The sequence below is a fragment of the Thunnus thynnus genome, chromosome 4 (genome assembly GCF_963924715.1).
Source record: "Thunnus thynnus chromosome 4, fThuThy2.1, whole genome shotgun sequence".
Classification (NCBI taxonomy): domain Eukaryota; kingdom Metazoa; phylum Chordata; class Actinopteri; order Scombriformes; family Scombridae; genus Thunnus; species Thunnus thynnus.
The window spans coordinates 31,055,454-31,078,534 of record NC_089520.1 but is presented as its reverse complement, the minus strand read 5'-3'; the positions used below and the strand labels follow the sequence as shown (position 1 = coordinate 31,078,534).

General features: G+C 40.4%; 1 protein-coding gene across 4 annotated transcripts in view; it reads right to left on the bottom strand.

Annotated features, from left to right (window-relative positions):
* The window catches only part of chl1b (cell adhesion molecule L1-like b), a 61,776-nt gene extending 38,897 nt beyond the window's left edge, over positions 1-22,879 (bottom strand). For 2 of the 4 annotated variants that reach the window (XM_067588314.1, XM_067588312.1), the window contains exon 1: positions 22,517-22,879. The gene's annotated coding sequence lies outside the window, so the exon portion shown is untranslated. The remainder of the gene's footprint in view (positions 1-22,516) is intronic. The other 2 variants (XM_067588313.1, XM_067588311.1) reach the window with 2 other exon arrangements.
* Positions 22,880-23,081: the final 202 nt, after the last annotated feature.

The window sequence follows — 23,081 nt, the reverse complement described above, 5'->3', positions numbered from 1 at the left end:
ACAACTACAAGCCTATTCAAAGCCGCGTTGCTCCCCCACTGTTTGCTTTGAGAGCAGAGAAAGAAAAATGCAGGTGGTTACATCCGCAGTTCACGGCCCCACTAAAACCCCAAAATGTCACCATGTGTTTCCAAAGCATGCACTCACGTGATACCTAAAAGTCTCCTTCAACCTGTCAGGATAAGATAAATGTTATAGCATTAAAGTGAATTGTAAAAAATGAGTTTAAGTAAAGCCATCAATATCCCTGAAGGACAACCAGATTGCTGAGGTAGCACGAAGACTGATTTATACTTTTCCCACCATTTGGCATATATGCTGGCCACTCACAGTGTGAGGCATTTAATTGAACTTTGGGCACACGGCCCATTTCACCAAAAAATCGTCTGTTGCTCAGTCTGTCAAAAACGGTCAATAAGCCTCTAACCTGGCACTTGCAGATAGAAGCAGGGCAACCTGCCTTTGGCTGATACCATGTGCTTCATTCTCTGAGCTCTGAATCAATATGAAAACCAATGCATTTCCGTGCGTGGTTTTCTTATAAGTTGCCATGGTAACAAGTGCCCCTAACTTCATACAGATCAATAAAAGTATGTATTGTTGAAAAGTTTTCCTGGGTTGATGCATTGTGTTGCTGTTTACTGCGGCATGCTACATGACCGTGTTTATATATTTCAGTCACTTCGCAGTTTAGGAATTTCATTAAAAACAAGTTACAATTCTATGTGAACTCAGCAAGAGCCCATGCATTATTGCCAGAAATGTGACTGGTACTGTTTACTGCAAATGAAAAACAGACAAAATTCCAGCATTGAAATTGCCCACATTTGTGTGCAATCCCCTATTATCCGTGGCACTTTAATAGTCTCTTCAATTATTTCCAGATCCATGTTGACAGCTGATTTATTCGGCACGGCACACTACAAAGAATCTGATCAAACAACAGATAACAGATAAATCAAAAAAACATTCGAAATCTGCACACATTCTGTGGTTTATCTGAACTATACAAAATGTTTAATATTATAACAGTGCCTGTGAGCAAGTGTTAAGTGGTCCCAAGACTTTCAAGTCCAGTAAAACAGCATACTGAGGAGAGTGTGAAGGCAGAGCCCTGACTGCAGGCCTGTGAGAACAGGGATTGCAAAGGAGAGAGACTGTACCAGACTGTTATCCAGCTCTCTCAGCCAGACTGCTGGCCATCAGAGCATCACAGATGGTGCGCTCAGCGATCATGGCAGTGATCAGGGGATCTCTACTCCTGATTAGCACACCTACTGAACACAATGTGCACAACAACGTCTGTTCCCTCTCTGGCTGCACAACACCTACAGTAGCTGGGTTGCATCGTAAGCAAACAAGACCTTTACAAGATGTTAAACTGCATATTGGTTCGATTGATTTAATTATAACTATGATATGCTTGCAAAATACATGGTGCGTGTCAGTACAATAATGTAAATGTAATCTGACATGATCCAAGTTCAAAATATTGTAAGATGTCAATAATCCTCAAGATACAATTGAACTTAATATAACTTGAACATTACATTAAAAATAAATGAATAAATACAAATATAAATAATACAAATAAAAAAATAGAAGGGAGCAATTCAATTAACTGCATTCAAGGGGAAATTGTAGACCTGACCCTTGACAAAAGCAGAATGGCTCCTGTACTTCATCTTCTCTCTTGTAGACAAGTTCAGATGAAGTGTCCACTTAGAACTCAATTTAATCATGTTTCCCCCAAGAATCAATAAGCTATTTCCCTCAGGTCACTTTTAGCAATGGGAAGGGCCTCAACTCCACAGCTATTTAGAGTGTGTACACAGCTGACGGAGAATACAGCGGCAAACATAAGCTTGAAAATGAATTCATTAAGATAAATGCGGTGTCTCTTAGTAAAACGTGTAGGCATGGTAACCGGCCTTGGCTCTGCTTTGAGATACACCCTAGACACACAGCCTAGGTTGGAGGGATCAGCATGCACACACTGGCACAGACAGTGTGTGCGCAAACATACACACACACACACACACACACACACGCATGCAGAAACCTGCTCACACAAGTGCACACTCTAGCCTGATTCAAATCCCCTTCTCCAGAGAGGGTGGTTCAGTTGTAATTTAATGGAAAGGTCCTGCAGGCAGGGAGCTAAATGAGAAGATGATCATCTCCATCAGTAGCAGCCCACCTGTCAGAGTAAAGGGTTTGAAAGGTTTCAACACTCGAGGCGCTAGCAACTTGTTCTGTTTGGTACTATTATGCCCACAAGGAGGATTAATTATTTCCAGAAAACAAGCTTTTTTTCTGCCTATAGTCCTATGACAAGGGAAAGCAGAGCAGATAATTTAGTTGCACGCCCACTCATAATAAGCAGTAAGGATCTAATAGCCTTTTAAGGAGTGTCCTGCTGGCCACCTCTTCACACACACATCTTGGGGTCAGCCCTTTAGGACCATTGAGGCAGAGCAGCCCGTCGCGCTACACAGTTAATCCTGCGGTGGAAAATGTCGGTGGGATCCGTCTCACATGGGCGCACAGCAAGAGATGAGGGGGCAGACCAATATTTGAGACGAATTAAAGATATATGAGTGTGTGTGGAGGGTTGGGGGTGTTGGGGGTGTTGAGGGTGCGGCCTTGCCTGTGTGTGTGTGTGTGTTTTTACACAGACTTGCTCAATAGGCTGGCTGGCCAACTTTTCGAGCTTCATCCTCATGGCCATTCACTGAGCACATAAAAAGAACACTGGCAGGTCTGCTTTGGACGTGGTGTGTGGGCTGACGATATTGTTTAGATGTTACTTTGCCTTAGCAACACTAAGAAATCCTTACTTCTCTAATATTTACCTAAAAATGTGTCCATTTAGGAGAACTTACCCTGCAACAGTACCACATACTTCTTACTTGTCTTCATTTTTTTACAAAGGCAGCATGCACTAGTGGGAAACTCGCAGTCCTATTCTTCTCAGAGCCTCTCTTGATAGCCAATTAGCCCGTGTCAGGTGTAGTAGCCCACAGGCACAATTCTATAAAGTACACCATGCAAATATCCCTTCTGGCTTCACTTGATGGATTGCATCAGTGTTTTTTTTCAAATTTTTAAGCTACATATGTTCCAAAAAAATCAAGCATAGCACAGGATACTTGGGACTCCGGGTAGCAGCGGCTTATAAAACTTAAAATCAATATAAATTATTCATGTGTCTGGAGGGGCCAGTTGAGGAAGTGCAAGAACCTGACATTTGCCTACAACCTCATGCATGATACAGACAGCTTAATAAATTACAGAGTACTTGAGAAATTTATGGATGAGCATAAAGCAGCACCTGGTGGCTTAGGGCAAGACAGGTACAGTTTCCTCATTAGGTGTAATATTGAATGGCTAGTCATAAAAATGGTTGGTTTCCATAATTGTGTTACTGTTTATGTGCATCAGTGGTAAAGTAAAAAGATATAACTGTGGTAAAAAAAAAAATCATAACCACTGTGCTGAAATATCTACGAACATCAAACCACAATGACGGATGTGGAGTGTCTCACCAAATCAAGAGCTTAAAACTCTCAATGTTTCCAAGAGCTGATGCCACTTGAAAGGATGTTCGAACAAATGACGCAAATGCCCGCTTCCAACTGAAACATGGCACACCCAGAAAGTCATCTTTTCAAAACTTGAAAAGACGCATGGGGCGTTAAAAAATCCAGTGAAAGGGGCTTTTGGAGTTGGTGCCTTTGTCAGGCTAACATCAAAAGCTCTGCCTGAAGACAGAATATTGCTTTGTGTTTCTTGTGTGTGGGTGGAGGTCTGCTGTTTGTTGTACTAAAAGTCACACACAGGAGACCTATCTGCTGTATTTTTCCCACACATTGTGTTTATGACTTAGCTTGACAACTTTTTCAAATCAAGGTTTTTCAACCAGTATTACAGTATAAAATGTTTTAAACAGATTTTTCTCCATATTTGAGGTCTGAATGAAAAGTTGATCTGTTTTCCACTGCAAGAAGACACTGTTCATCACAATTTACAGAAATCAAGGTCCTTTTGTGGCAAGGACACAACAGAATATGCCTCATGTAATAGAAAATATAAAGAACAATGGTGGGAAAATGCAAGCAGAAAGAAAACTGTGCAATGGTTTTCACAAATTTTCACTCACTCACAGTAATTGGAAAAAATTAAGCTATGCAACCTTCGCAAAGCCAAGCAAAAAAAGCTTTTAGTTTTCATTGATACATGCTACATTAAGGGTTAAGCGGTGGGAGGTAAGAGCAGTAAAAAGCTCTACATTTCAAATGAGCAAAGAGGGAGTTAATTCAGGTCTCAAGAGGTATCAAGTGGTCAGAGCAAAAGAGACTGGCGTCCTCAGGTTCTGAGTATATGTTGAAGTACTGATGCAGTAACAGCATTTAGCTGCTATGCTGCGGTCAAGCATCTGTGCTGAGTGGGATAAAATCTAATTTGCTTAAACATAAAATCGAACCTACAACAAGACAGGTTGCGGAGAGAAAATGGAGACAAAAATCATTAGTGCTGGCATGCTATCTGTGATGATGCAAATTTTTTGTGTCCATGTGGTTTAGTGAAATTTGAAAGGGTTAAAATTTGAAAATAAACTTGCTTTTTTCCTTTTTTTGAGGACGTAGTCTAAAATTTCTGGTTTTAATTAATTTTGAGAGAATATTTGAGGGATGGTGTCCATGTGGTGTAACAGTAAAAACTTTCCGAGGTGTTTCAGAATGTCCCCCTCAAGATTGTAAAAACGCATGAAATTTAAGTTTAGAGATAATCTTAATAAAATCTATTTTCATGTGATATTTTAAAATGAAGCAATTATTTTTATGACTACACTCCCAGACACTCTTAGTGGATAAAAATTATTTCTCATCCTTTTGTGGTGACACCCCTTGACATATTCAGGTGCATTCAGTCTTACCTTTTGTAAAAAATGGTGCAATGCCATTTCAAATGAAATGAAACCAACATAAATACAAAATGTATATTTTAACAAACCCAATGCATGCTTTTAAAACAAGTTTGTAAAAGATTTTTGAATTGCCAACTCTTATTTGTCACTGATCCAACTCATTTTAACAGAAAGGTGTACTGTAATCATGCATGATACTTCAAATGCTGGCGCAATATAGATTTGTTTTGTGGTTGGGACCACATCCCAGTAACAGGTTGGCCAGCGGCGAGCAGGGCACACAGCTGACCTCCCTGTAGCTCCATGTGGTGGCTGTATAATCAGGTTAACTGATGACTGAACCAGCGGCATTGTGAACTCGACAACAAGCCACCCAAAGGCAAACAAAAAAAGAGTAAGGTCTTTTTCACTGAAAGGTACCAGCCACCTCAATCTAATGATTCCTTTTGATATACATGTCAATAGATTAAAAGTGTCAATGATGTAATGGTGAGGATGCAGTGTACACACAACACTGAGTAAGAAAAGAAATGGGGAACAATGACAACAAAAGGTGGCTCATCAAAAAGGATGTACCATTGACTGGGCAATGGTACAGTGAATCAGATTTTTGTGATGAAACAATAGCAGTCCACTTGTTCATGGCAGGATGCCCAAATATTTGACTGATCTGTTCTAGACTACTGCTTTGAACAGAAGCCTTTTGACAGTGTGGGAAAGATACATGTATGCTGTATACATTTACATTCAGTTCTTACAGCTCATAATTTTTGTTTTTACAAAATAAGTACAGGAATATATTATATATATTATTATTATAACCAAACTGAAATCAAAAGTTGAAAAAAAATAAAAAATAAACACTGATAAATTATTGGGTTTTAAGAGTGTATTAAGAGTTTGTCTTAATACACTTCTACAAAAGAGGAGTGTGTTTCCTCAAGGACACAAAAATTTTGCCTAGTAGGCGTAATTGAAGTCTTTGAATTGCTTAAATGATCCAACAGTAATATTGCTTGAGGAAAGACAAGGGAAATGTACTCCCACGCAGTAATTCACTCCTGTTGAAAAGTGGCACTGATGGCAGCTTGTCACTCTGTTGTCCAAGCATTGCACAGTCAATTTACTCTAATGTTCATTGTGCACTTTCTATCCAATCATCAATAGCACTATTGGGAGTGTAGTCTTGAGAGATTGTATCTCATCCTCTGAATAGTTCAATAATGTCGGTCCAAACTGTGCAAACAGCTGTATGCTGTACGTTTTAGATCATGAAATGACATATTGAAAATGGAATTAAGAGTTGAGAGAAAAGTTTGATGTACTCTGTTGTCTAATCATTTGAACTGGTCAATACAACATTGAACCCATTCCACAGGCTGGCCAGAATGTCACGCAAGAAATACCTTTTGAGCAGTTGACATATTATCAATCCAAAAAGACCTGGAGGCTCAGCAGACTGCCTTCCAACACACATCCAGATAAGAAGTAATTACTTTCCCTCACAATCACTAAACCCTGCTTGCCCTTCATTTATTTGCTTGCAGAAAGTTCCTCCAATACAGAACCTTGTGTTAACATCATTTACATATAGGAGCACATAGTTACTGGAATTCAATATAACCCACTGAAATGGTCAACAATGTTCCAATGGTAGCACCTGTGCTATTGGTCATTTTTTATTGCCTCTTTTTTCCCTTCAACCAGTCAACAAAGTCCATGACTACACTGATGTGGGGGTTGTTACAGTAACAAAACCACACAATGCCAGTAACTTTGTTTAGATATTTTAAATGTCACGGCCCAAGCTCCATTCTTAACAGAGGTTTCAGTCACTGAAGACATTGTGAAGAAAAGAAACCTTAATGTTCGACATGACATAACATGATTGCATGCACCTTCCAGAAAGAGAATAGGGGACTCAGATGCCCTGTTCCCCAGGAAACCAGCAGTCTTGTTGTCATATTTCTCGTGGTCTGGCTTTTTCATGCAGTCCCAAGCCACAGCCACCATTAGGATGGACTATGCCATGTCGTGACATGGGAACCCTTATAAGCGTGTTAAGAGCCGGAGGCATTAGCATTTTGGACGCTACTGAATAGAGGCATTTGTTCCTCTTCCTGTGCCTCCCTGAAAGACTCTATTAAAGAGAGGTTTAGGAATTGCTCTGTTTTGGACATATTGAAGTTAGGGTAGCATGGAGAGAACATTTGACATCGGAATTTCCAAGAAAATTTGTTCTTCTTATTCAGTAGTTTTGCACAATACTTTTCTTTTAAAATTATTTGTATATGGACATATAAAAATGTCACTTATAAAAAGAATATATATATATAGTAAATATAATCACCCTTTTTGTTTGCTGCCAGTGCCTGTAAAAGTTTGAAAGGCAACTTTTATTCTACATAACTACTGTTTGCTGAATATTGTTTGCCCTACTAGGTTACTGCATGACTGAAGGGGGTTTGGCTCAAATAGAGCAAGTCAATAAAAGCAGACTGTGCTTCATTTATGACCTTTTCTAGCTGTGACAGAGGACAAAATCGACCACATATCCAAAAGAAAATACATCTGCTTTCATTAGGACCATAATAGTGACTATTAACACTTCAAATGACACTTTTTTCCCACATACCTCCAGATGTAACATGTCATGAAGACAGAAGTGCTTAATTGATTCCACCATTTTGCTTTTTAGAAAACTGGTAACAGACCAAGCAGAATTCCTCTCTGCTGCTTGATTAACAAAGGCTTTGATTGATCTCTGAGTCTATCTCATCATGTGGTCACAGCAGGATCTGCGGTCAGTCTGACGCATTCTCTTCACCGTCTGAATTCCTAGCTTTCATCTCAAAACTATTAACAGTTTATGTCTGACATTTGAAATGACTACATCATCCATAATGCATATTCCTCAGCTGTGCCTAATGATGAACAATGGTGGGTACGCTGCATCTTACCAACATGCGTACACCTTTCAGAAGGCCTTGATTCTGTATCACCAGTTGTCCGCAGTGCCCAAGCGCTCATCTGCTAATCCAGAATGAGGTTATTGAAAAACAGAATTGACCAAAATACAAGTGAACTAGATACAGTATACCTCTCTAGCAGGCAATTGTAAACACATGAGTAGTAGTAGTAGTTTTTGAGTTGTTTTGTGTTGTTGGAATGAAATTTGTGATATTGGTTCTATTTTATAGTAAGCAGATTAATGCTGATACTTGTGCTCCATGGATTTCTTCCTGTAGAGCAACCTTCTACCTTTATTTCAATACACTGATACCAAATTCGAGCATGTCTAAATCCCATCTAATCTGTAGCTTGGCAACTATTTTGAGGCTGCATTTGTAAATAGCAAGGCAGCAGGAAAAAGACTATCAAAGGACAAGTTTGTCAAAGGACATTTAGAGAGAAACTGTGAAGTAGGCTAAAGGGTTACTTCATACCATTTAATTACATTGGACTAGTGAATGTAGCTTTCTGCCAGCTAGGGCTGGGTATTGTTCAAAAATTTTTGATACAAGTGCGGAAACCTTGACTTCGATACCAATCTTTAATTTTGTTTTTCAGCTCCTTGGCATTTTAACACACTAAGCACTAAGCACACACTTAAGCAGTTTCATAACATAAAAAAAATATAAACCTATTTACCACAATCACTTTCACACTTTCACATCAAGCTAATCTTAGCACAACAAACAATTCAACCCATAATGTCAGCTGGAAGTCTGGATGTGGCACCCAGCATGTGCTGTGACTGTAATGACATTCAAACTCACCAACTAGGAAAACTCACTAGTTTTAATGTTGGTTAGTGTTAAAGAGAAAGAGTGTTGAGTGTCTCTGTACAGCTAGTTAATATTAGCATAAATAGTTTTATTACTTTGCTTTATGACATGTTGTTTTATGTAGTATATTGTTTTATGTAGTATATTGTCTGTTAATGTCTGTTAATGCTAGCTGGGTTAACAGCTCAAAACATAGCAAGTGGAGGCAGCAATAGCATCTACAATAGCTTCATCAGAAACAGGAGGTTGGACCAAAACACAAACCCTGCAGGTAAGACAAGACGAAGCTGTATTAAAGTATGGAAGATGATGATATTGCCTATCGTTTGACATCAAAACAGCGGTGGTTCGGCGGCTGGCAGCAGCTGCTAACGTAGCAAAGTAGTCTCTATGTGACCACAATACTGAACATAACAACATACAAGTTCACAGCTAACGTTAGCCAAACCTGGCGCTGTTGTCATATTCGCAAGCCGCCAAACCACTGCTGTCCAGGTCCAACCTCTTGTTACTGATGAGGCCGCTGTAAATGCTGTTGCTGCCTCCACCATTACTGTTTGTGTTGAGAAGCTATAGCTGGATGTTCTGGACAGCTCTGCTCATGTTAGGCATCCAAATTTGGTACCAAATGACAAGGCATTATTCGATACTCAATAGTATCAAAGCGATTTGGTCAATGTGAAAAAGTATCGAAATCCAGTACCCAGCTTCACTTCCAGCACACCCAGTTATGTGTTTTTTTTTATTTTGCCATTTGCAACACAATGCAGTACATCTGGATAATACTGATGAGATTACCCTTACTGGTCAGAAATCAACGGTAATATGATTAAACCCATAAAATTAGAGCCGGGCTGATATATCGGAGGGTTGATGATATTAGTGGATATTGGCTTAACAAAGACAGATTGGTATCACAGTTCATGTGAGCTGGCAGAGCAGCATATTACAGATGAGAAGGTTATTCTTCAACTGTAAAATACTCTGTTTTAGCGCAGTATTTGTCACTACACTTTGATCATCAAAACTAAAGAAATATCAGCTGATATATTGTCCTTACAATATTTTTGTCCAGAAAATCGTTATCAGGATTAGCCCAAGAAGTTCAATTTTGGTCAGGATCCAACCAAAAAGCAGCACTGAGGATCCCAGCCTCTGCTTCATATGAGTAATTGATTTTATGGAATATGAGTATTGATCAGCATCAGGTAGGACAGTGCACAGCCATCGGGCTAATCATTATCAGTGGCACCCTATTTTACAGAATCATATTGGGTTCATTAGTCCAAACATAAATCATGATTTATTTGGGATGAAATCCTGATAAATCCAGCTAAACCACTTTCTTTCTACAACCAATCTGGTTATCCCTATAAGTGACTAATGCAAAAAAAATTAAAATAAAAACATGAGGCCATAATAAAACACAGTCTGTGTGCCCTGGCATCAATGAAGCAACCTTTTCAGTGGCCAGGACAACAGGGAACCACGCTAATATAATTCTACCTATGACATAACATGACAATTTACCACAAGCTCTCAGGGGCACACAGAGTTAAATTACTGTGAAAGCTTATTGATTAGTAAAGTGTATATTTGGAAGAGGGGATGATTGTGTCTAAAACTAGGGAAAAGGCCAAGCACAATGAATATAGGCTTGTCAGTGAAGAGTTCATTTGGATGGCTGAAAATCTATTGCCACAACAAAAACAACAGAAGGGGGTTAGACTACATCTGCCTTTGCATGTAATTGGGAAAAGACAGCCATGTAAAGCTTTTCACCATGACTGAAGAAATGAACAAACATGATGAATGTGCCTTGTCATGACCCTGTATTGATTTTCAAATATTGCATTTAACACTTTCTTGAAAAATAGAGGCAATAAATCTTCATTCTACTAAAATATGCATGCAGATATTTACTACCACTCCTTTTGATGCTGGAACATTTTCCGTTTGAAGATGCTTATATGGCAGTTCGAAATCTTAAAACACAATTAGGAGTCCAGGGAAAGCACATCTACAGCACATCAATTTTACCAGCCCCATCCCCCCGTTTAACACTGCCACCACTGTTTGTCTCTTCTCCCCGCTCCCCCCCTTCTCAATATTGAAACGAGTAAACAACGCCATCTTTTCCAGCATTTAAATGAAGATAAACGAGGACAAAACTCCCCAATTAGCCTCCTTTGATGATTCAAGAGTGGTTGAAAGAGGACATTGCCACTAATGCACTCATGGTGGCTCCTGGCTACAAAGGTTCCTACATCCTGCATCCGGCTTTAAAGCGAGATAGGAACTGTGAATTCATCTTTCTTCAGTTAATTCATGTGTTCACACCCTCAAGTCTCAGATGAGCCCTCTGAATGTGCCGAGGCAGCAGAACGGGGACAGCCATTAGTGTCCACAGCAGTGCAGCTTTAATGATGATGGCTGTGGACTTGCTGTGCTCTGCATTCTGGGAACCAGAGCTCCCAGCTCTGGTCAGATAGGGAAAGTGTTCCTCAACATGCTCTTCTGTAGATAGTAACCTTGCTGTATTTACTGGGTCAAGACAGGAACCAAATGGCTCAGAACAACATCTCTTTGATGCACTGAAGCACATACAGCTTTGATCAAACTTGTTTGTTCTGTGTCTCTTCCATGTAAATGCTTTACACTGCTGTTTACACCCTCAGCTTTATATCTCTGTATATAAAAACAGGCATTCAACGCAACACTTAGCAGAGAAAGCATCTATACATTTAACAAATCAAAGCAGCAGACTCCAGTGGCCAACCCCACCCTTCAACCTGGGTGCTGTGTACTGACAGTGACAGAAAAGCAAGTTTAATGGCCCCACGTCCTGCTGTAACACAGCAGCAGGAAACTGGAGACATGCAGACTTATAAATCAGCCTTTGTGTGGGGGGAAAAAAGCATTTTGAAACCATTTTCACCACTTATTGAGCAAAACAAATCCCTCTCTGGTTGCTGCTGGAGCCAGTGTGGGGTCTTTTCAGCCTGAGCATCATAATGGAATTCCCCCACCTAGAGCTATGCTTATGGTTGGCTTGATCAGTATTGGCCCCCATTTCACAATTCACAGAAAAGAGACAGATAGTCGTGACTCCACTGGCAATACATGCCCTCCCAGCAACAGTATGCTCCTCCAGCTACATACAATATGAATTACCACGCAGACAGTCCCTATACAGTAGATGAATATCCATTACTCACACCAGTTTTTTTTTTTTTCCATCTCTCCAGGGTAGCACACATGCAGTCACAAAATGATGTAGGAGGGTACAGACCTAGTAGATTGTTTTATCTTTTTTCAACTAATTATTTCAATCACAGCTGCTCTGCCATCTGTGTTAGAACACAATGGTACAAAATAAAGATTTCATTTGCAACCACTATCAATGTTTAACATTAACAGACCACCACTGTGAAATAAATTATTAACTAACCTCATAAAAAGCCTCCAGTTAAGATTAGATGTTGAAGATGTTTGATCTGTGCACGTTTAGCAAAATGCCAAGTGCAAACATCATCCTTGTAATTTACATCTTCCGGATGCAGCAGGTCAAAATATCACCGCTGTGGTTGCTGGAAAAATCCTTCTTTTTTTCACTGTGATGCTAACATGCCTCCTTCAGCTTACAAACTGAGCATCAGTCTCTCTTTGTGAAGTTAAGATACACTCCCACACACACTCACTCTATTTGAATAGTTCTTTACACTCTGGTCGTGTAGCGAATGAGAGGAAGGATGTTGTTTACTTCATGATTGAGATAGCTAAAACCGATCCCAAAGAGAAGCAGCTTTGGTCTAAACAGCATTGAAAAATGAGGGTTGTGTGAAAGGGAATAAAAGTGTGGCCACTGTTGCAAGACCTACATTTAAGTTCTTTGAGAGCCAGCAAACTATGTTCGTGTTCACTGGAGGGAATGTGGTCTGCTCCATTATGAGCATGGGAACGGCACAATACACAGGGTTAATAGCAGTCCTTTTGGCACACTTTCGACCCCAGCTAAAATCCCATCACACTGCAGGTGGTAAAGAAAAAGAGAGGCTCAAGTATTAAAGAGGCCTCCGTGTGTCAGTAATGACATTCGACACGCAACAACAGAGGAAGAGCTGCCTGTAACCTTCAAACTCTCGGCACCTCTACCACTGGTGAACCACAGGAAGAAGCAGAGCCATCTGTAACTTTGGCTTGGCTGCAAATGGGGAACCAGGGACCTGTTCACTGCTCAGGGATATGATCCAAATGTTTCAACAGCAGGTGAGTTATACCACACAGCACAGCCATGGGGGCCTATATAGCACCAGCTTAACAAGAAGACAAGAATACGCACCCTGGGGGAATCAGACCTGTGGACAGACTTTCATGAGGACATGTTAGCCAGGGCTTCACCCACTTCACACTCTGAGAAGGATAATCACGAATCCATGATACATGGTGGAAACTGTGGCTCAGCTGGGCCAAGTACCTGTTAGAAAGGGATTACTGAGGTGTAAAATGGTTTAAAAAACAGGAGGTATGAATTTGTTATCTGTAGTGGAGGGGGGGCACACGTGAATTCATCAACTGTCAGAAAACTGACAGACCTCAAGGCTAATGGTGTCAATTATACTTGCTTTCTGGAGGGATCTCTGCAAACATCCTGTGTCAAACTGTCATCCCATGAACACCATGGCCTCCTAAATTACCATGACCCCTGCAGAGCCTGCAGCCTCTTTGCACGATTATTTTTGTAAGGTGGATAAATCACAGAGGTTGTCATCAACATGATTTGAAAAGGCTTCAAATTATTAAATATATTTTCAAGTGAAATCACACACTTAACAGGTATTACTCACCCTTTTAGTGACACTGGAACTATGGGAAACAGCAAAACCCATTTTAGCTTTGGAGCACATGCAAAAATGTGTTAGAACATGTCAGTCAGCGTTACAAGTCGATCTGCAATATAGTTTCATAAGAGCCCTGTGTAGTGGCACATTTCTGCCGTAGTGCAGCTTTACCTAGGTTCTAGAAATGTTCAGTTCACAGGAACACCGTTTTATATTTTCTTTGAGTTTAATTTTCTTTCCAAAGTGAAGAAATCTTTTTTTCTCTATACAACAATTAATTCATGAGAAAAGCCATCAAGCATGACTGACTAGAATTTAATCTGCAGTTGTGAGAAAATTTGTGAGACACAAGTGGTCTGTGGCTGGTGTGTGGCTCGAGTACACTATGAAACAAAGTTAGACTATGATTTCACTGAATAATAATCCTGCTTTTGTTATCATACACATGGCAGATGCAAGAGAATTAGAGGCAAAGCCGTTGACAAAACTCTGTCACTCTCTCAAGAAATAAATCACAGCGGCATGAAGTCAATTTAAATGCAAATGTCAATGTTTAAGACAACAAACTGCCTACAGTACCGTATCTCAAGGGATTGTGGTGCTGAGGGTGAATCACACAACTGAAGACCACCCTGACGTTCTTACCGGGAAGATGACACACTGCCTCTAGTTCCTGACACACCACAGGAAACCGGAAGGGTCAGCAGAAAGCCACGGAGAAGTGAGTATCCATCCAGACAGAAAAGCCTGTGTTACATGTCACATGAAGACTGATGGGAGTATTCCCAGTCTGAAGCCCAGGATATCAAAGTAGGATTTCTCTAGGATCACCTCTATTGATCTGTTTTTGTTTCTCAAAGCCATCGCTCCAAGCCTTTAAGCCATTTCAAACTGCCAAAGCACTCACATTGAAATGGTGTAAGGTCTGTTTATACACAAACTGTAGATTTTGACTGAGCTGAAAAATCTGGCTCCACTTGCCCAGAGTGACGTGCATTCTGTTTTAACCTGACCACAGCCTGAACCACTGCAGTATTTAATGAACCCGAACCAGATTAAACCCAGATTTTTATCACAGCCCACAGTTGAAGAGTTGAACTATGTCTTTTTACAGCATATGGCAAATGGTTACACTGTCTACATTCTACACGCAAATATCTCAGGGCTCACAAGGCAGAATTCAACCAACTTCTAATCTGAAACTCACTTATCAGCATAATTAAGACACAAATTCTGAAAATTATTATCACCTCCAGTTTGAATATCTAAAGCTTAAAACACACCTTTACACCAGTTAACAGAAAAAAATAATCTGTCTTCTACTTTGGACATTTTCAATTGAGCATAAAGTTTACCTAAAACAATTTGTTAGATAGAGTAATACCAGTGCAATCCCAGATAAGAGGATTCTAAATTGAAGAATGTAGGCACACAAGCCAAAATAACCAATTATTGGGCTGCAGGGCACTGTTTTTATCTGTAAAGTATTTGTTCCTCTTAATACCATCATGGTTAGTCTGAAATAAACATCTGTTTCTTTCCTCCAACATATCTGTTTTACTTTGACATAGTAAATTAGCATTTGGCTGATAATCATGCATTGCCTCTGTGACAGAATAATGTCATCATTATTTTCCTAAACCTCTCCCTTTGGCATATTTTCCTCTTAGGTTCTGCGTTTTTTTTAAACTGGTTTATTTCAGATTGTGCATTTGCCTCTGCTCTGAAGAAACACATTTCACACACATTGCATAAAAATCTAGTCTGTTTTCACTGTTGGGATCATGACCAATAGAAAGACCCTGGAGCTGTAGTTCTAAAGAAACAAAGCAAATATGCTATTTTGAAAAAAACTTAAAAGCATTGTAGGAAGAGCGTGTGTGAGTCTAACTGTGGAACTATTGATTACTATTGTAATCTATTTACTTTTATTTTCTACTATTTTTCTACTACGAAAGAGAAACAAGATTTAAACAGATGAGGCCATGTACAATATTCACAAAACACATCAAAAGTGTACATACAATATTTTATCTACTTCACTATCCTCTGAAAGTAAAACAATGTTCCAAGATACTGCGTTACAGTGTTTTCATGCTTTTTTCTGAAAGGAAGATAATTCCGGTCGTAGTGTATGCTAATTGGTTGGAATTTCATAATGAGCACAACACTCAGATTTAGCTTTTCTCTAGTAGTTGTGTTCAGGAAAGCCTGCATTACACTGATTAGCTAATGCAATTAAACAGTATTTACCCCTACCGCTGCCCTCTTGTGTGTTCCAATGAGACAATAGGACTAAAATGCTTAGTAATTTAGCACCAAGCTATTCAACATCATAACAGCTAGCTATACCTAACCACAATGAGATCTTGTGACTGGTCTCGTTTTGCCAGCAAAACCATCCCCTGACACTCATTAAAACTCCACTGTAAACCGCAGAAAATGTTACAAGGTGAGATTGTTTGCAATCCAGTATGAGGCCATAAAAACGTGTTCTGTAAGGAGTCTTGGTTTCTACCCAAAAAATCTGACACTGTAAAAATAATGAGGTCAAGAAGGTCTGTAGTTCATAGCTGGTGGTCTGCAGGGTCACACTTGTAAAAATGGAGAGTGGAGCTCCCCCAAGCTGATGAATTAATTTGGATTTGTACCAGCTTGGCAAGATTACTGCACTCAACATTTGCTCTATCTGGGGGTGAGTACATTAAGAAACAGACATGCTGAGTTCTGGCTCTTTGTGGAAAACCCTAAAGGGCAACTGCAAAGACTTTCGGAAACTATCTCGTTACTAAATGTACATTTTAAATATAAAATGTTAGCCTACATTTTAACAGTTATGTTCTGACACATACAAAGGACTTCTATGAACTTGCGACAAAATTGTGCACCTCATGGCCGATGACAGCACCAGACTATTCAAAATGTTATATTGTGAATGAAGGTCTATAAAATCTTGTATCCCCATTAGGAGGGAAAGATTAGGTCATATGATGCTTGCACATTCTCCAACTATGATTGGCCCTTAAAGACAATTTGGGACAAATGAATGCTGCAACAGAAAACAAAATAAGGATTACAGTTCCTGCTCAGGTGTTAGCCCACTTAGCAAACTGACCACTCAGCAGCTTAGCCTCTTTGTTCCCTGATTCTAATCATGCTTGATCTGCTCTCTAATCTTCAATTTGGAGGATAGTGCTGTGTTTGACTCCGGGCCTCATTGGGCCAGTAAACAGGCTCTTACTATGCAGAGCAGATACCAGGGTTCACATGTTCACACCAAATCAACATACATGGAGGTGCACTGGCCTGGGGCTCCCAGTCGTCCACTTACAGTACCCAACACGGTGTAATGAGGTCCCGAGGGAAGCCTCTGGATGTAGAGCACTGCTGGCCTCACAGCAGACCCTGTCACACAGACACATACTACTCACCTACTGCTAGACAGACTGCCAGAGCACATAAGGGATTTATTATCTCACACAAACGATCAAGTACACATTTTGTACACATCACAATTTTGAAAACAACCTTTTTTTTGAGTATTTTGAGTGCTTTGAGTACTTTCTCAAGTTTGTAAACTATGACGAGGTTTTAGTGAACAAATGTAATGGAGTGAGCTACCTGACCTTATTTTATCTCCAGATTACTAAACTGAGTTGGTTCTCATTTGATTTACAGATGACTGTGACAACATTATGGCGAACAAAAGTAGCTATTCTTTGTGCAGATGATCACTATGTACACATGAAATTCAATAGTTATCTGAAATCATATGTTTGAGGGGAAAATTAATCACCAACAATTTTGATAATCAGGTAACATTTAAGTGATTCATCAAGCCAGATGCAAAACATTTTCAGGTTCCATCTTCTCAACAATAAGAATTTGCTGCCTTTCTCTGTTTTATGTCATTGTAAATTAAATATGTCGGGATTTTGGACAAAACAAGCAATATGAAGCTAACATCTCAAGCTCCGAGAAATTGTGATGGGCATTTCCATCAAAGAGTACCACTATCATGGTAAGAGGCGTGTTTCACGTCTGTCCTGGTACGTTCTCTGTGTCCTCTGCCTGTCACATGTGTCCTCCCTCATCCTCGGTGCCCTTCACTTCCACCTCCCAAGGGTCCCCCTGGAACCTTATCCATGCAGCCACACACAATACCCTTCATGGGACACAAAGCCAATGATACTGCGTTCCCCGGTTCTATTCTTTACATTTGTCACTTTTATTCCTCTGCTCTTTGTTCGCCTTACCTCTGTATGCATGAGTTATCCCAAATTGAGCCTGCAATTGAAATGGAAATCATCCCTGTGTCCCAGTGACTTTAGGGCAATAACTTCTTACTCTTCGAGGCATAGCTGTCATGTTTGTTGTTCCTTGGAGAATCTTATGGTGGTGTTGCTCTTTTCACCAAGGTTTTTAACATAAACATTGAATTTAGAGGATATGTACCCTGTGATATAACAGCGGTGTTATAAATCTTAGCAGGCATACAAGAATCGGGACAATAAGATTGGGAAATGAGTTTGAAGCTGACAGCAATGCACAGTGGGATTAAAATTCCTCTCATAAAACATCCCCATATTTGGTTCTCTTATTGGTTATGGTTTTCATGTGAGCATAATCTAAATTGATTAATTAAACGTAAAACTTACAATTTTCTAAAGCAATAGGAGGCAGGAATAATAACCACACATATTGTCTTTCATTGAATCCAACAGAGGATGGAAAATTCCCATGAAAAACACATGGCAGCCTGAGGAGAGGATAATAACACAACAAGTGGAAGATGTGTGTAAATGTTGTCGCTTGAACAACATCAACGAGACATTCTTATTTTTTCTGAATGATGACACGTAAACACAAGACATTATGAAAAGATGTGAAATGCGTGCAAGCTGTGCAGCTGGCAGCAATTGACAATATGTCTGGGTAACATGTTTGAGCTGTGGGAAAGCCTCAGTATCACAGCAAAAGAACAATGACACACTAAAATATACCTGCAGGCAGGGATATGTGGGTTGCTCATGACCAATGTTGGATACTGACCTCTTATCCCCTCCTACTGGGAAAAGAAGCACTGAACATATGAGATAACATTGACCTCACCCCCAGTTTGCCCTTCAGTATTAACTTTACTGATTAATTGTCCGTGCAGTGCGAGAAGCCATTGATCATGTTCACCCAGTGGCACCAATGATGCAGTGGCCTGTTTAATAAGAAATAAACCTTGATTCTGATGATCGGCATCTCTTATCTTTGCATATCCTTTCCTCCGCCATCCCCCATGAGAGGCTGCAAGGAGGGAATCATTTCCAACACTCCTGTATCTCCTCTGAACCGGTCACAGGTATCATAAAAAAATGTAGTAAATAAATATGCACATTGCCAGAGAGCAGGCAAGGAAATGAATATTTCATGTTACCAAACACATTTCCAGAACATACTGGCTAGAGTGTGCCTTTCCGGCTGTCATCGGTAACAAACATGAAAGAGGAGGACTCAGGTAAGGCATAGCGCCGCAGCACTCTCAACTCCGCCTGCAGCACAGGGAGCACGAGCCATCACTGTAATTGCTTGTAGTGCTGGAGCCTGAGCTGAACCTCAATTAGAGCCTGGGTACTTGGTAGGCTCCACACCTTCCCGCCGTGTCTGCCAGCCACACCGGGAAACACACTCTAACATCTCAACACCATCGGGCATCAGTGCAATGTTTGTCTTCATCATAGTTTAGGTTTACACTTTATACCCATGGATCAGCATACCTGTTCACACGGCTGTAAGCCAGACTCATCCTAGAGATCACGTTTTTGCGTTACCTGCAGTGACACATTCTAGATGGGGTGATAACAGGGCGGCAATTAGTCTGATGCTGCAATTCACTCCTGTTCACTGTTGGCAGGCTGCTTTTTCTAATCTCTAATAGCCATCTGATACTCCCGATTCCAACAGACAGACCAAATTATACCCTGAAATTACATTGCTGATGCTGCTAAGAGATGTGTCTACTACACACTGTGCACAGATAAGAAACCGACAAATACTTTGGAGTGGTTCAAGTTTACAAATCAGGCATATGACTAAATAGAAAAAGGTAGAAATGCAGACATGCTATATTACTTAATAAACCGTCTAAATCAAATAGGAAAAATCCAGGTTTCAGTGTTCTATGTCTCAGCTTACACACATGTATTACCAAGGGTGGGGTACTTGGCCACAATGAATCATACATCTTTCAGTCTGCACAGGTGTATGCAGCCTAGCCACAAAGAAAGAGCTCTCTGTGCCTCTCTCTTTCTCCATCCCACCCTCAACCCCCACCTCTCTCATGGTGTATACAGGACAATACAGTGCACACATATACTGTAAGCACACCTGTATTAACAGGTAAAGCCAAAATCACAGCCAACCTTCTATCTATCACATCTTTAATGCACTTCCTGCCTCAGAACGTGCTGCCAGTTTGTGATGCCTGTGCAAAAGACAAAAACAGCACAGCAAGGTGTGAGCCTGGACGTTTTTATCACATGTCTGTGTGGCTGAGTTTCAATCTGTGTGCACCAAAGAGAACCAGACACCACGCTGTGTAAAGCCTCACTGATGTGCAGGTGGAAGTCTGATCTGCATAGTTACAGTTATTGTGACAGGGTGTTTCTCAGCACATGAGCAGACATTTGTTATATATTCACAGTCAGCTGAGTGTGCCAGCCACAAACATGAAGAAAGAGTCTGTCTGCAGTTACAAAGGATGTTCTGTTTCCTGCATTTTGTAATCTAAATGATTAAAAGGATGAAAAAGGTCCATGAAATGCGTCAGTTTGGAGCTGCATATTAAGAGGGCTGGCTGACATGGACCGGCTGGGAGATGGTCGACACTTTGCTTGTCCAATTACTGGCTCTCGCTCAAATTGTTTGGTGAGAAGCATTCGACCTACTTCTGGACACAAAGCACCACTGCCCTGAATACAGAGAGGCTGGGGACCACGTGTGATGACAAGTGCCATTAGAGGCTCTTGTCTTTGGCCTAGAAATTAAATTCAGGAAAGTTACCTGGTGTGTGATAATTACGGACTATGAGTGCTGTTGTACCTATGTGCACATGGCATGCCCTGCTGGGATGAACAGGGGACAACATAAATAGGATCTGCTCTTCTTGAAGAGCAGCTTGAGATGATTACATTCACTAATGGCAGTCTGACCTTCAGAAGGTCTTTGTGTTTAACATTAAACAGCAGCACGATCAGTATCAGGAGGAGCAGCACTACTAGAACTGATAGAAGTGCTATGAGGAGAGGTGAGAATGTGTTTGTTTACAACACCAGACTTGTACATTTTTGGGAAATGTGCCACAAACAGTTACAGACAATATAGGCCAAGTTGATTGTGTTGTGAACAATAAAGCAGAAGCATCAAAAGGAATACAAATATAAAATTATGGGTAAACTATGAAACATTTCTGTTTCCTGGGATTCCCTCAAAGGCATCATCTGTAATGAGCCACCACACAACAACACTGAGGAAATCAACATTTGAATTTGCAGCACTTTCACACAGTGTGTGATAAATTTGCATACATTAGTTCATACAATATTCATACTGAGGGAATCACTATGTTAACCGCATGAGATATATCAGGTCTATAAATGCAACAAAGCACATAAGCCTAACGCACAACTGCTCCATCCACACCTCCATCAATTATCAAAGATATAGGTAACAACCACAAAACCAATCTTCTGATTTAAACATCACTGTAATGTGCTTTTAATCACACTCATTGAAGTCTCATCAATCATTCTAATCTTGTGTCATGCATGCTTTACACTTGTGGAAGAGTGCTGCATCTAATGAAGAGCAATTTCCTTAAGTATGGGAAATGATTAAAGAAACAGGAGGTATTTTGTCTGTGGAAACACCATTTTGTTTTGTTTTTTTCTCTAAAACACAAGCTTTGTCAAAGGCGTCAGCTAAGATGGACAAGGCCAGGAAAAAAAAAGAATGAAAAATTCCCCTTTTCTCAATCTCAATCTGAGTAAAGTCTTACAGACTTTCAAGGCTGCTTCTAGTGCCATGTGACACCACTTACCTTTTCACAGTACAAGAATAAATCTGCTGAAATGGCATATAAGCACTTTCTTTATAAAAATCTGCACACAAGATAATAGTTACCAGGCTTACATAGATATCTGCATTTTTCCTACTATACTACAACTATTCCTGTGCCTGTCACTTGCAAGATGACATGACAGCGTTTATTGCCAATTCAGAATGAGATAATGCTATTCACCACATTGGGTGACAAGGTATGATTCAGTTCTGCGGTTCAGCTTTCAGCATAAGAGTCAGTGATAAGCAGGCTGAGATCACTGCTGTCATGGGCAGTGTAGTGGTGAATAAGAGGGATGACAAAGTATTATCCTCACTCAGTGATCACTATCAGGCATCACCACTCAGAAAGACATTCATTCATATTTGTCCACTGTAATATCCTAACATTATTTAGTTAATTTAAAATGTTGTGAGAGCTTCATGAGAACATTTTCTGCTAAAAGAGGAAAGAAGCAGTGTGAATTCAGCTCTTGCTAGGTGGGGTTAACCTGGTTAAGCTAGGTTAGCCCTCCACTAGTTCACCTCCCACATCTCTAGGTATGAGCAAAAATGTTGCTAGTTATTATTCCACTCATGAAAAAACTGACTATATTAAAACACCAGTCATGACCACATCTCCCTGTAACAAATTCTCCTCTTTTTGTTCCTCTTTTTATTTCAATTTTCAACCACCTGCCACGAAGAGTAGCATACATAGTCCACACAGGTGCCTCCTCGAATCAACTGAGCTCCGCCGTTGAGGGCTAGCTAAATTTTTAACAAGTGCCACAACTAAAAACTATATCAAAATTGATACGCATATTTTACTCTAGCCATATAAAAAAACAGAAATTCCAGACACTCACCTTCAGACGCAACTCATGTCGCGGCAGCCGTTCAGAAAGTTGAATTTTCTGCGCCGCTGGAAGAGGGCAGAGAGGGGTTTAACTGTTACGCCGCTTCGCTTCGCAGTTGGTCTGAACCGGAGTACCTCCTCCCCTCCCCTGGATGCTGCTACTATCGCTCCCCCCGCCTCTGGAAGCAGAAAAGTAATAGCGGTTTCTTCCTCCTCCTCCACAAAGACAGACTCAAAGAAAAGAAGGGACCCTATCGCAGTCAATAGGTTTTAGAAAAAAAAAGAACCCATGGCAACGCAGAAAAACCGTGCGCAACTTGCCCACGTTGTGACCGGGTTAAAGTGATCCCCAGCCCCCAAAACAGTGACAGCCACATTATCCCCAAGCTTCAGAATGGGCTGGTTTTAGTGGGAGGGGGCGGAGGAGAGGGGAGCACTAAACTCCACTGGGTGGATGCTGTTCAGATACGGATGGGAGAAAATAAGATTTAAAAAACTGTTTCTGCTATTCTCAGTAGTGAGCTTGAGATACTTGATGTTCATTATATTCTATGGTGTATAATCTGGAATACCCT